Below are 12841 nucleotides of genomic sequence, written 5' to 3'. Positions count from 1 at the left end.
CTTAAACTACATTCGCGGTAAAAAGCTAGTTGAAGGTATTCCTGACATAGTATTTAACCAGGATAAGGTTTGTTCAGCATGCCAAATGGGTAAACAAACTAAGTCATCTTTTAAGAGCAAAGGAAACATCCAATCTAGCCGATGCTTAGACCTTCTTCACATGGATTTATTTGGACCAATTCAGGTCATTAGCCTAGGAGGTATGCTCTACACCATGGTAGTTATTGATGATTATTCTAGATATACATGGGTAATATTTCTACCATCTAAACGTGAAACCGTATCAAACCTGATCACACTTCTTAAGCGCCTGCAAAATGAAAAATCAACTCGCATTAATAGCATTCAAAGTGATCGAGGTACCGAATTTACCAATAGTACATTAACTGCATATCTTGATGAATCCGGCATTAGACACGAGCTATCTAGTGCTAGGACTCCTCAACAAAATGGCCTGGCCGAGAGAAGAAACCGAACTCTCAAGGAAGCCGCACGGTCCATGATAGCCGACTCCGGCATTGCTCAGAAATTTTGGGTTGAGGCTATCAACACTGCATGCTATACACAAAACCGCTCTTTAATAAACAGATTTCACAACAAAACACCAGAAAAAAGATAGTAAGAAGATAAGATAGAGAGAAGATTAGAATTGATATTGTGTATATTATTGATAAACAATAGACATATATATATACATGAAATGGGAAAATGAAAAGTCTAAGACTATGAAAAGCTAAGAATATGAAAAGCTAGAAATACGAAAAGTTTTTAAATAATAAATGAGGAATTAATTATTTGGTTTAATATCCTCCCGCAAACGAAACGGAGTGGCACACACCGTGAGTTTGTCACGTAATAGAGCAAAACGGTTTGTCGCAAGTCCTTTGGTGAGTATATCTGCAATTTGATTATCAGTAGGTATGTACCGGATGGTGAGAGATTTTTGAGCAACACGTTCACGGACAAAGTGAAAATCAATCTCTATATGTTTTGTACGAGCATGGAAGACAGGATTGGCGGTGAGAAAGGCAGCACCAATATTATCACACCAGAGAGTGGGAGGTTGAATGAGAGAGACACGAAGTTCTTGTAGTAGAGATTGAAGCCAAATGAGTTCAGCAGTGGCATGGGCTAGAGCTCGGTATTCAGATTCTGTGCTAGATCGAGCAACAACCTGTTGTTTCTTGGAATTCCACGAGATAATATTATCACCCAAAAATATGCAATAACCTGTTGTAGAACGTCGGTCGTCAGGACAACCAGCCCAATCAGAGTCAGAAAAGGCAGAAAGTTCAATTGATGATGATGGACGAATAAGAAGTCCATGATGAGACGTGTTACGAAGATAACGAAGAATTCTTTTTACAGCAGTCCAATGAGTGGTAGTAGGTGACTGCATAAATTGACAAGCACGATTAACAGCAAATGAAATATCTGGTCGAGTATTAGTTAAATATTGTAAAGCTCCAACAGTACTGCGATAGAGAAATGGATCAGGGAGAATGTCACCATCATGTCGAGATAAGGATGACCCAGAAGATATTGGGGTATGAAGAGGTTTTGAGTCACTCATATTGGCTCGAAGGAGAATGTCTTTAATATATTTGGATTGAGATAGAAAAATACCAGAGGTAGAACGATGAACTTCAAAACCAAGAAAGTAGTGTAGTGGTCCCAAATCTTTGATGGGAAAAAGATTGTTGAGTTGAGAGATAATGGAGGAGATGTGAGAAGAGGAGTTGCTAGTAAAGATGATATCATCCACGTAAACAAGAAAAAATGATGTAGTATTGGGAGAGTGATGAATGAATAAAGATGTATCGTTTTTGGATTCATGAAAACCAAGGGAAAGAAGAGCAGTTTTCAGAGTAGTATGCCATTCACGAGGGGCTTGTTTGAGACCATAGAGGGCTTTGTGAAGTTTGCACACATGGTTAGGATAATCAGGATGAATAAAACCAGGCGGTTGAGACATAAACACTTCTTCCTTGAGAGTTCCGTGTAAAAAGGCATTGCTGACATCAAGTTGATGAATTGGCCATTGTTGAGTGACAGCAAGAGATAAGATAGTCCGGATAGTAGTATGTTTTACAACCGGGCTAAAAGTCTCTAGATAATCAATGCCTTCTTGTTGATGAAAACCTTTTGCAACTAACCGAGCTTTGTGTCGTTCAATGGAACCATCAGCTTTTTGTTTGACTTTAAAAATCCATTTGCACCCCACAATATTCTGAGAGGATTGAGGAACAAGAGTCCACGTCTTGTTTTGAATGAGGGCATTAAACTCATTTGCCATAGCAGAACGCCATTGGGGATCTTTGTTGGCAGCGGAAAAACATGTTGGTGGAGAGATGGAGATTGTGGCAAGATTTGCATTATGAAGAGCACGAGTTTTAGCACGTGTGATCATATGATGAGAAGAGCATTCCGGAGCATGAATGGCGGTGGAGAGCCCACGTGTATGAATGGGTGAGTTAGGTGAGTTGTCTAGTGAAGGTAGATTATTGGTGGTTGGTGATGGTGGGGGTTCATATGATGAGGAATTAGATGAGGTTGAGGGTTCATATGAAGAGGAATGAGATGATGATGGTGTTTCATTAATTGGTGAATTAGATAGGGTGATTTGGGGAGAAGTAGAAGTAGGTAATGGAGATGATGGGATGGTTGTTTGAGATGTGGGGATAGGTATATTTATGAATGATATTGGTGATGGTGGTTCAGATGGAGGATTGGTTTGGTTTGATAGAGTTGAAAAAGGGAATGTTTGCTCATCAAAAGTAACATGCCGTGAAATGTAGATACGACCAGTAGGAATATGTAGACATCGATATCCTTTATGATCGGGACTGTAGCCAATAAACGTGCACCGAATGGATTTAAAGTCCATTTTGTGTTGATTGTATGGTCTCATTAGAGGATAACATGCACATCCGAAAACCTTCATAAATGCATAATCAGGTGTTCGTTTATACAAACATTCATATGGAGACTTATTCCTCAAGACGGGTGTAGGAAGTCGGTTGATGAGAAAAGCAGCAGTGAGACAAGCATCATCCCAATATTCATATGGCATGGATGATTGAGCTATTAATACTTGATATATCTCAGTTAGATGACGGATTTTCCGTTCAGCAACACCATTCTGTTCGCTTGTGTATGGACAAGAAAGACGATGTTGAATTCCATTGAGTTCAGTTAAGGATCCAAAATTACGGTATTCACCACCCCCGTCAGTTTGAAGTATTTTGATCTTCTTGTTGAACTGATTTTCTACCAAAGCTTTGAATTTCGTAAATGTAATTAAAACATCGGATTTCTTTTGGATGGGATAAACCCATGTGAAGCGGCTAAAGTCATCAACAAAATGAACAAAGTAGCGGCAACCTGAGTTTGAAAAAACCGGAGATGGACCCCATACATCAGAATAAATTAAATCAAGTGGAGCATTAGTTCGTGACGATGAGACATTGAAAGGCAATTTATGTGCTTTCCCTAACTGACAAGCTTCACAAAATGGAACATTTTTATTTCCAATTATTGGTAACATGAAACGTGAAATAAGAAATGATGTGGTTGAAGCTGATGGATGCCCCAAACGATGATGCCATGTTGTTGCTGATGATCGGGTGCCAATAAGAGCTTGTTTATTTGTAGGTGCCGGAGAAAGATAATATAGCCCGTCTTTAAGTTTGCCCCGAAGTACCTCTATCTTCGTATTGCGGTCCTTTACCGAACAATATGATGGATGAAATTCAAAGAAGACGTTATTATCGGCAGTAAAACGAGCAATGCTCAAAAGATTTTTCGATATGTGAGGTACATGCAAAATATTTCGTAAATGTAGTGGTTTTGGCACAGAATTAATCTTGGAGTTGCCAATATTAGAAATTGACAAAGACTCACCATTACCAACAATTATTTTTTCATTACCTTGATAAGGAGAATGAGTATGAAGGTTTTCCAGATCAGAAGTAATATGATCTGATGCACCTGAATCGGCGTACCAAGCGGGGTCGGAGATAACCGTTGTTGATGCCATCATTGCTGTATGAGGATTACTAGGCATAAAATTCTGATCAAATCGACGACGACAATTGGTGACTGAATGCCCAAAAATGTTACATAATTGACATTGTATATGAGCACGACAATTGTTGGAAGTGTGACCAGTTTTATCACATGTATTGCATTTTGGTCTATTATTTCCTGCGTTACGATTTTCAAAATTTTGACGATTCCCAGAAAAATTATTGTGTCCATTATAGGACTGTTTGCTAGGCCCATTATAACCATTGTTGGACCTATTATTTTTCAGTCCAATCATGCTTGACCTATCAACGCCAGACCCAAGAATGCTTTGTTCGTTACATCCACCATGTCCATTAGAAGAGGAATATTGATGGTTTCTGAAAGAAGATGAAAAGCCTCGTGATTGCCCTTTCGAGTTCCATCCGCGACTGTTTTCTTTAATAACAACATTCGCTGATCTATTTGAGACGTTAGAATGAGAGAGTTCGAGACGTTGTTCTTGATTTAGAAGAAGCCCCGTGAGATCTTCAATGCTCACTGGTTCAACTCGTGTTGTTACAGCAACAACAAGGGAATCATATTCAGGGCCGAGGCCACTAAGAACGTAGGTAAGGAGATCCAAATCAGAGACTTTTTCGCCGATAGAGGCAAGTGAATCGGCAATAGATTTTACAGATTGCAGATAATCAGTCATACTTTTTGTTCCTTTCTTTTGAGTTTGAATAAGAAGTCGTAACTGAACTAACCGTGCCTTAGATTGAGTTGCAAACATTTTCTCCAAGGCCGTCCATAGTCGAAATGACGTTTCACAAGCATCACCAACAACTTGAGCCAATATAGGTTCGGTGAGGGTGGAGAGAAGCCAACTTATGATACGTTGATCTTGTTCTTCCCATGATTCGAAAGCAGGATTGACGATCATGACTGCTTCTGAAGTTTCTTCTGCCGGAGCAAGAGTTGGGCTCGGGGCAAGAAGAGTTCCGTTGACATAAGAAAAAAGACGATTCCCCTTTAAAACGGGAATAACTTGAGATCGCCAGAGTACGAAATTTTGTTGATTCAGTTTCACAGAATTAGGCTGGAGGAAAGAAGAAGCTAACAGAGGAATATTTTTACTCTCAGCCATTACTTAGGATCGAAAAAGAAATTAATCAGAAGCTCTGATACCAAGAAGAAAGATAGTAAGAAGATAAGATAGAGAGAAGATTAGAATTGATATTGTGTATATTATTGATAAACAATAGACATATATATATACATGAAATGGGAAAATGAAAAGTCTAAGACTATGAAAAGCTAAGAATATGAAAAGCTAGAAATACGAAAAGTTTTTAAATAATAAATGAGGAATTAATTATTTGGTTTAATAACACCGCATGAGGTTTATTTTAACAGAGTTCTCAAACTCAAGTACCTCAGGATTTTCGATTGTAAATGTTATATTCATATAAATGGTAAAACCCAACTCACCGTTTTTGATGCAAAAACCGATACCGGCATCATGCTAGGATACTCGGCAGTAAGTAAAGCATATAGAGTATACAATAATAGAACTGCAACCATGGAGGAAACAATTCACGTTGTTTTCGATGAATCGGTTGAAAGCAACACTACTTCATGCTTTGATCTACACAACAGATTGGAAAATAATGATATTCATTCTGATAGTGAAGATGAGACTCCGGTCTTCAGGCGGTTTGTCCATGACCAAATGGGTAATATTGATACCCAGCCGGATCAAGCTGTTCCACAACAGGAAGCTGACACTTCGGTCCAATCCGAGGGAGTCGGTCGGTCTGACAATCTCGTTCAGCCTACCGACATGTCTAGCCTTGGTCAAGTTAACGGTAATTTGGTAGACACTCCTAAACTGAATCTCAGAAGAAACAGTAAACATCCTCCTAAGCAAATTATAGGTGACCCTTCAGAACCTGTTCGAACTAGGAGTCAACTTCTGGAAGGATATTTTAACTCTGCTTTCATATCCCAGATTGAACCGAAAAGAATAGATGAAGCATTGTCAGATCCGGATTGGATCTTGGGAATGCAAGAAGAGCTAAACCAGTTCGAGAGTAGTAAAGTCTGGTACCTAGTCCCCAGACCGAAAGATCAATCGGTCATAGGAACAAGATGGGTATTCAGAAACAAACTCAATGAGGACGGTTTGGTCACGAGGAACAAAGCCAGATTAGTGGCTCAAGGTTACAAACAGGAAGAAGGCATTGATTTTGAAGAATCATTTGCTCCTGTAGCCAGGATTGAAGCCATTAGGATTTTTCTAGCTTTTGCGGCTTTCAAAAACTTTAAGGTTTTTCAAATGGATGTTAAGAGTGCATTTCTGAACGGTGACCTACGTGAAGAAGTGTATGTTGAACAACCACCCGGTTTCAAAAGCGCTGCATTTTCAAACCATGTATACCGGCTAAATAAAGCTTTATAGGGTCTAAAGCAAGCACCTAGAGCCTGGTATGATACACTAACCGCATTTCTATTACAACATGAATTCACCATCGGTTCGGTGGATAAAACACTGTTCAAATTTGAAAAGAACGAACATATCCTACTTGTTCAAATTTATGTAGATGACATTATTTTCGGTTCCACCGATCCTAAGCTATGTGACAAGTTTTCAAAAATGATGACTGACAAGTTTGAAATGAGTATGATGGGAGAATTAAGTTTCTTCCTAGGTCTTCAGGTTAAACAACTCAAAGAGGGAACCTTCATTAGTCAACCTAAATATACCAAAGAGCTGCTAAAGAAATTCGGGATGGACACCTGCTCCTCGGCGGCTACTCCAATGAGCTCATCCATTAAACTGGACAGAGATGACGAGGGTCAATCGGTAGACCAGATTGCATACCGGGGCATGATCGGTTCCCTACTGTACCTGACAGCGAGTAGACCGGACATCCTGTTTGCAGTTGGTGTTTGTGGGAGATTTCAAGCAAATCCAAAACAATCCCATTACACAGCCGCAAAGAGGATACTGAAGTATCTAAAGGGCACACCTGATGTCGGTCTGTGGTACCCAAAGGACTCGTCCTTCAATCTAACAAGTTACTCAGATGCAGACTATGCAGGGTGTAAGATTGACAGAAAAAGCACCAGTGGAACATGTCAGTTCCTTGGTGACCGGCTCGTTTCATGGCATAGCAAGAAGCAGACATCTGTGGCCACATCCACTGCAGAGGCTGAATACTTGGCGGTCGGAAGTTGCTGTTCTCAACTCCTCTGGATCCAACAGCAGCTGAAGGACTTCGGTATTATAGCCGAAGAGTCCCCGATCTTCTATGACAACACGAGTGCCATAGCGATCACCTACAATCCGGTTCTCCACTCCAGAACCAAGCACATCGACATAAGGCATCACTTCATCCGGGAGCATGTCACGCTGAAGCATATCCGGCTGGAATACGTACCGACCGATCAACAAGTAGCCGATATCTTCACAAAGCCGCTACAGGAAGCTAAGTTTTCTCAATTCAGGCTTACTCTCGGCTTAACCGACATTAGCCAAATCCTTCCAAAGGATGCTTAAAGGGAAACCGGTTCAGACAGACAAAACCGGTAATTCTTCCTAAGCTGTTGAATTTCGAATCTTCAGGGTGACTGTGGAAGAACCGCCCAGCTTATCAGATAGAGTAAACCGACCGGCTACTTGGTGCATGCGCCAAATAACCACATCGGGATGAACAATTGATACCTGACCGGTTCGGAAGCAGGCAACCCTAGATTATTTGAATTTCAAACAGAAGAGGAATAGTTATCAGGGATTAAGGATATCTGTTCTGCAACATTGCCCTTTCAAAGTAAAATGGTCGCGCCTAAAAAGACGTGAAGATCTTTTGATATCTTTCACAGTCCAGGCCTATGACCGACACTTAGACTGCAAACATGCCTATTTCATGCAATATCTTTTATCCTGCAGTTAATAGACATCATCTCATTTAATGCCTGGACAATAGGATAGTCCCTAAACTAGTATTTAAGTGAAGCCAACATTCACCACAACACTCACAAGACAAAAGAACATCCTCTCACTAAGGCAAAAAAAAAATGTCTCAATTTCCAAACATCCTTCAGGTTGATTTTCAATCCTGCTCAACCACAGATCAATATGAGATATATAAGATGATCAAGTCTCTAGAGGAAACCGGCCTTAAGTGTTTCCTAGACGATAAACATACTATCTATCCGGAATCCATTTTGGAATTTTTCTACCACGCAAAGGTGTTTAGGGGCACCCCCCACTTTGAAACCCACATTCAATCCAAAGTGGGAGGCATTGTCTTTGATTTCACCGAACGGGACTTTGCGCGGTGTCTTAGCCTGCCAAGGCACGGGATAACTGATCTAGACATTCCGGCAGATGTAAGGGCCGAGGTATCCATCGCCTTTTCCCGGTCTGACGAACCAGTTGAAGATCACGGAGCAAAATCACGTCTGAGAGCTGAATATCAGCTTCTAAATGATGTGCTCAGTAAGAGCATCTTTGGTAGGAACGTCACAAACACCTACAGTGTCTCGAACTTCAACATGATGGCAGCTATAATCACCGGCACACCGGTAAACTGGTCTAGGGTGCTTTTTGACATCCTTACTTGGATGGTCGACATCCGATCAATCGGCTTCATCCCCCAAATAAGCAGCCTCCTTGTGGAGCTTGGTGTCCCAACCTGTCCCGGCGAAGGTTTGAACCAAGCTCAGGTGCTAACTAAAGAAGTAACCGACCCATTTTATAGGCGGTTCGAGAGAGCTTGGAGGAGAAGAAACCGCCACAACGGTGATGTCAACCCCTATGCACCCTGAGTCACTCCTTCCTGCACCCGGTCGTTTTGTTTCATGCACCGGGTGTATTCTTATCCAACTCAAGTTTGATCGTTTCGGCTTTATCCTTGCCTCTATCGGCTTTATTTATGACTTTCGTGATTTCATGTTTTCTTCATCGTTTTTATGCCATTTTCGGCACTGTCTCTGTTATTTTCGGCTTCAATCTAATTAATATCGGTTATATTTATGTGCATTTAATGGGATAATCCCAATTAATGAGATAACCCCCAACCACCCGCACATTTAATATCCAACCAAACTGGTTACTTCCCAACTAACACCTACCTTGGGCTTTGCAATTTGCAGCTTCCCCATGCGCCTTGAAAAGGTAAAGATTCTTTTCCTTAATAAAACAAAACTGACCATCAATGCTCAGATTTTCCCTCCAAAACCGATCTTATATAAGGAGTCATCCTCTACTCATTTCATCACATCCGGAAAGCACAAGATCACATTTGATATTCTTGAATCACGTCTCTCTCAATACCGAAATCATGCCGAGCAGAACTCTGGGAAACTTCCTAAGCATTGATTTCAACTCTTGCACGGGCGAGAGGGACTGTACTACTAAGCAAAAACTCATGTATGACTCTCTCGTTGAAACCGGTCTTCAACCGTTTCTTGAAGAGGCCGGTCCTATTCTTCTAGACGATGTCAAGGCCTTCTTTCGAAGCGCCTGCATCAGGGGAAAGTACATCGTCTCTACTGTCAGAGACCATACGTTCTGGATCGATGATGTTGAATTTGCCTCACTATTCGGTCTACCCACTGAAGGTTTCTCTGACTTTCCGACTATTCAGGACCTTGCGGGATTTGAAACCGCGCAATACCTGTCGGTCACCCCTTCTCCGGTGGAACACTTTGGGCCAAAAACCCAACTTGCTAGTCACGGTCAGCTACTGCTCGAAATCGTGACCCGGTCGATTCTGTGTCAATCACCGAATCAACGGTATTCTAGGAATACCTACAACATCATGACCCACATTCTTTGCGAATCGGCCATTAACTGGTCAACGGTCATATGGGAAAACCTAAAGAATATGGTGCTGACCAAGAAAGGGCTCGGTTATGCACCGCATATCAGCAAGCTGATTCTTGGGTACCGACCAGAATTCGGACCGGGCACACCGGCTTCCTCTTCAAACATCCTCGACAGGGATTCGGCAATAGACCGAATCTGGAGAATGTCTTTTCAATAGGCTATACTTTACATTGTTTTTGTATGCCTATCTCTGTACCGAATCTTATATCGGTTTCCTTTCTCTGCTATTTCTTGAATTTTAATATCATTTCAGTTTTAATGACAGTGTCTTCTCAATTCTTTGAACATTTATCTAAGTAACCGGTTCACATCTTCAAACTATAACCGCGTTCTTATCCGGTCACATAAAATCTGCTTAATTTGTTAACACTCTAATCACTCAAAATAACCGATTGAACTTAGAAACCGAATCATCAATCGGTTTCTAGAAGAAGAGTGCGTCATCAATGACATAAGCAAAGGATTTTTGGAGGGAAATCTCCCGCTCAAATTTGCCGCCCACCTTTTCTTGTTTTACCGCCCATAGTTTGGCGCCTCTTCCATTTTGGAGGGAAAATTCCCGCCCATTATTGATGGGACGGTTGGGCTTCCAAACCGCATCTATAAAAGGGACCTTCGGTCATTTTGTTTCATTCTCACGCGAATTTACTTTCTCTCTCTAATCTCTCTAACTCTTTTGAAGCGGTTCTCTCTCTCACATTCTCAAATTCTTAAACATGGGGCGTGATTCGGCTTTGTTCAGACTCTACTCTCATGTGGATTTCGAGGAAATCCGGTTGAATGGTACGCCCGAGGCGAAGGAAGTTATTGACCGGGTAATTAAAACCGGTCTAGAATATTTCTTCGGCGGTCCCCATATTATATACAAAGATGCGGTCGAAGAGTTCTTCAAAACCGCAAAAGTCGCCTACGACAAGATCACCGCGACTGTATGCGGTTCACAAATAGAGCTCACCGAAGCATTGGTGGCCGAGAGCCTGAATCTTCCAACAACCGGCCAGGATGCAACAGCAGAAATAGAGCAGGACACCTTTGAGGCGGCTTGCCACATTCTATCGGCAACCAATGAGCCGATCAAAACATCCGGGAGTAAACAAATGTTGAAGCCGGAGTTAATCCCGGTATGTGACATCTTCGCAAGGGCGATTCAGGCGAGGGGAGGAAACTTCAGCAACCTCACCAAAGACAAAATCAAGATGTTGATCGGTCTGATGGAGGGAAAAGAGGTCAACTGGGCAAGATCGGTGTTCAGTAACCTAATGGACATGGTGAAACCGGATTCAAACCGGTCGTGGGGATACGCCGTGCCACTCGGTAAGATCTTCCTCCACCTAAATATCGACGTCGGTCCCGGCGTTGCGGTAGCAGAACGCTGCCTCATCAGATCAAGGCAATTCCTTGAAATGACGCAGCCGGCCCCCAGTTCCACAGGTGGCCAAAAGAAGAAAACCGCCAAGAAAGCTGCCTCAGCCAAAGCAAAGGCCGAAGGAAAAGGCAAAGAAAAGATAACCTTCTTAGAACCACCTCAGCACACAGAAGATGAGGAGTGGGCCTCTGAGAGAACAGACACCGAAAAGACGGAGGATGATAGAACGGTTCTCAATGAAGACGGCTCGGCCCAGAGTCCTAAGGATGCCGCATCGAACACCAACCCTGAGACCACCGAGGGTGGAGAAGAGGTTGATAAAGAAGCCGATGATGAAGGCGACGACACGGAGAGGGAGGAGGCCGAAGAAGCAGAGGCCGATAGGTTAACTGGGAAACTCCTTCAAAGCATCAGAAGAAAAGCCGAGTCGGTTGAAGAACTATACCTGGAGTGGCACGAGCACCGGTTTGATACAACGTATAGACAAATTCTACCGGGCCACACAGATGAGCAATGCATGAACAGACTGGAGGAAGTGGAGGACCTGATGATGAACGTTACGAACTCCAACACACTCCAGGAGGTACAACACCGAACTTGTCTCTTGTTACTGAAGGTTCAACTTCGAAAACTTACGACAAAAATCCGAAAAATTAAGGAGGAGCTCAACAAGATGGAATCGGTGGACACCGTAGCGCCGCGGGTGTTAGCAAGGCTTGAAAAAGCCAAAGGGGAACTAATTCAAGAAGTCGAGCGGTTGGAAGCCATATGCAGCCGAATGCAGGTACCGGTCTATATTACTCCCAAGATCGAAAGGTTTCTGGCTAACTGCCCAACACCTCCACGGGAGAATGCGGCACCGATAGAGTCCAGTGAAAAAGCCGATCCAAATCCCACCGAGCAATCACCTCCCCCACCACCGGAAGTCACCGCTTCAGACTTCACTAAAGAATGGGTTGAAGACCACATTAAAGAGTTCGACGAGACCGCGGTTCAGCCGTTCAAAGATAGATTCGGCAGGATAGTTGATTCGGCCCTAAAATTCACCGACGCCACAAGGAATCTACTGGAAAGCCATCAAGAACGGTTATCAGACCTCGGCAAAGGTCTGTGGGACGTGGCGGTTCAGCAAGATACATGTGTTCAGCGAACCACAATTCTGGAGGATGTGACCTCCGAGTTAAAGAAAGACCTCGACCGGCTTGAGAGAGATACCGATCAACGGCTGAATGCGATGAGTGAGGATCTGATCGGCACGACACTTAACCGGGTCTCGTGGCCGAAGTGAAGGCGCTTTCCGAACAAATGGCCGAGGTTCTAAGGGCTAAGGTGAACGCGGACGCCGCGGCTGTAGCGGCTGATGCTCAAGTAGCTAAGAGGGTCCAGGATGCGCTGGATGCCGAAGCAGGAAAAGATAAAGAGGCACCGCGCCCAACTCAGCTGACCGAAGCGGAAGAGGAAGCCGCGCGAATTAAAAGAGGAGAGGCCATATTCCCAGGGTTTGCCGAAAAAGTAGCCACTCTAGCAGCAGAGGATGCTGAACGGTTGGAAAGGGAGGCACGGAGGTTGGA

Source organism: Impatiens glandulifera, chromosome 4, assembly GCF_907164915.1.
Source record: "Impatiens glandulifera chromosome 4, dImpGla2.1, whole genome shotgun sequence".
NCBI classification, from domain to species: domain Eukaryota; kingdom Viridiplantae; phylum Streptophyta; class Magnoliopsida; order Ericales; family Balsaminaceae; genus Impatiens; species Impatiens glandulifera.
The sequence above is the reverse complement of the archived record's forward strand: the minus strand, read 5'-3'. Positions refer to the sequence as shown.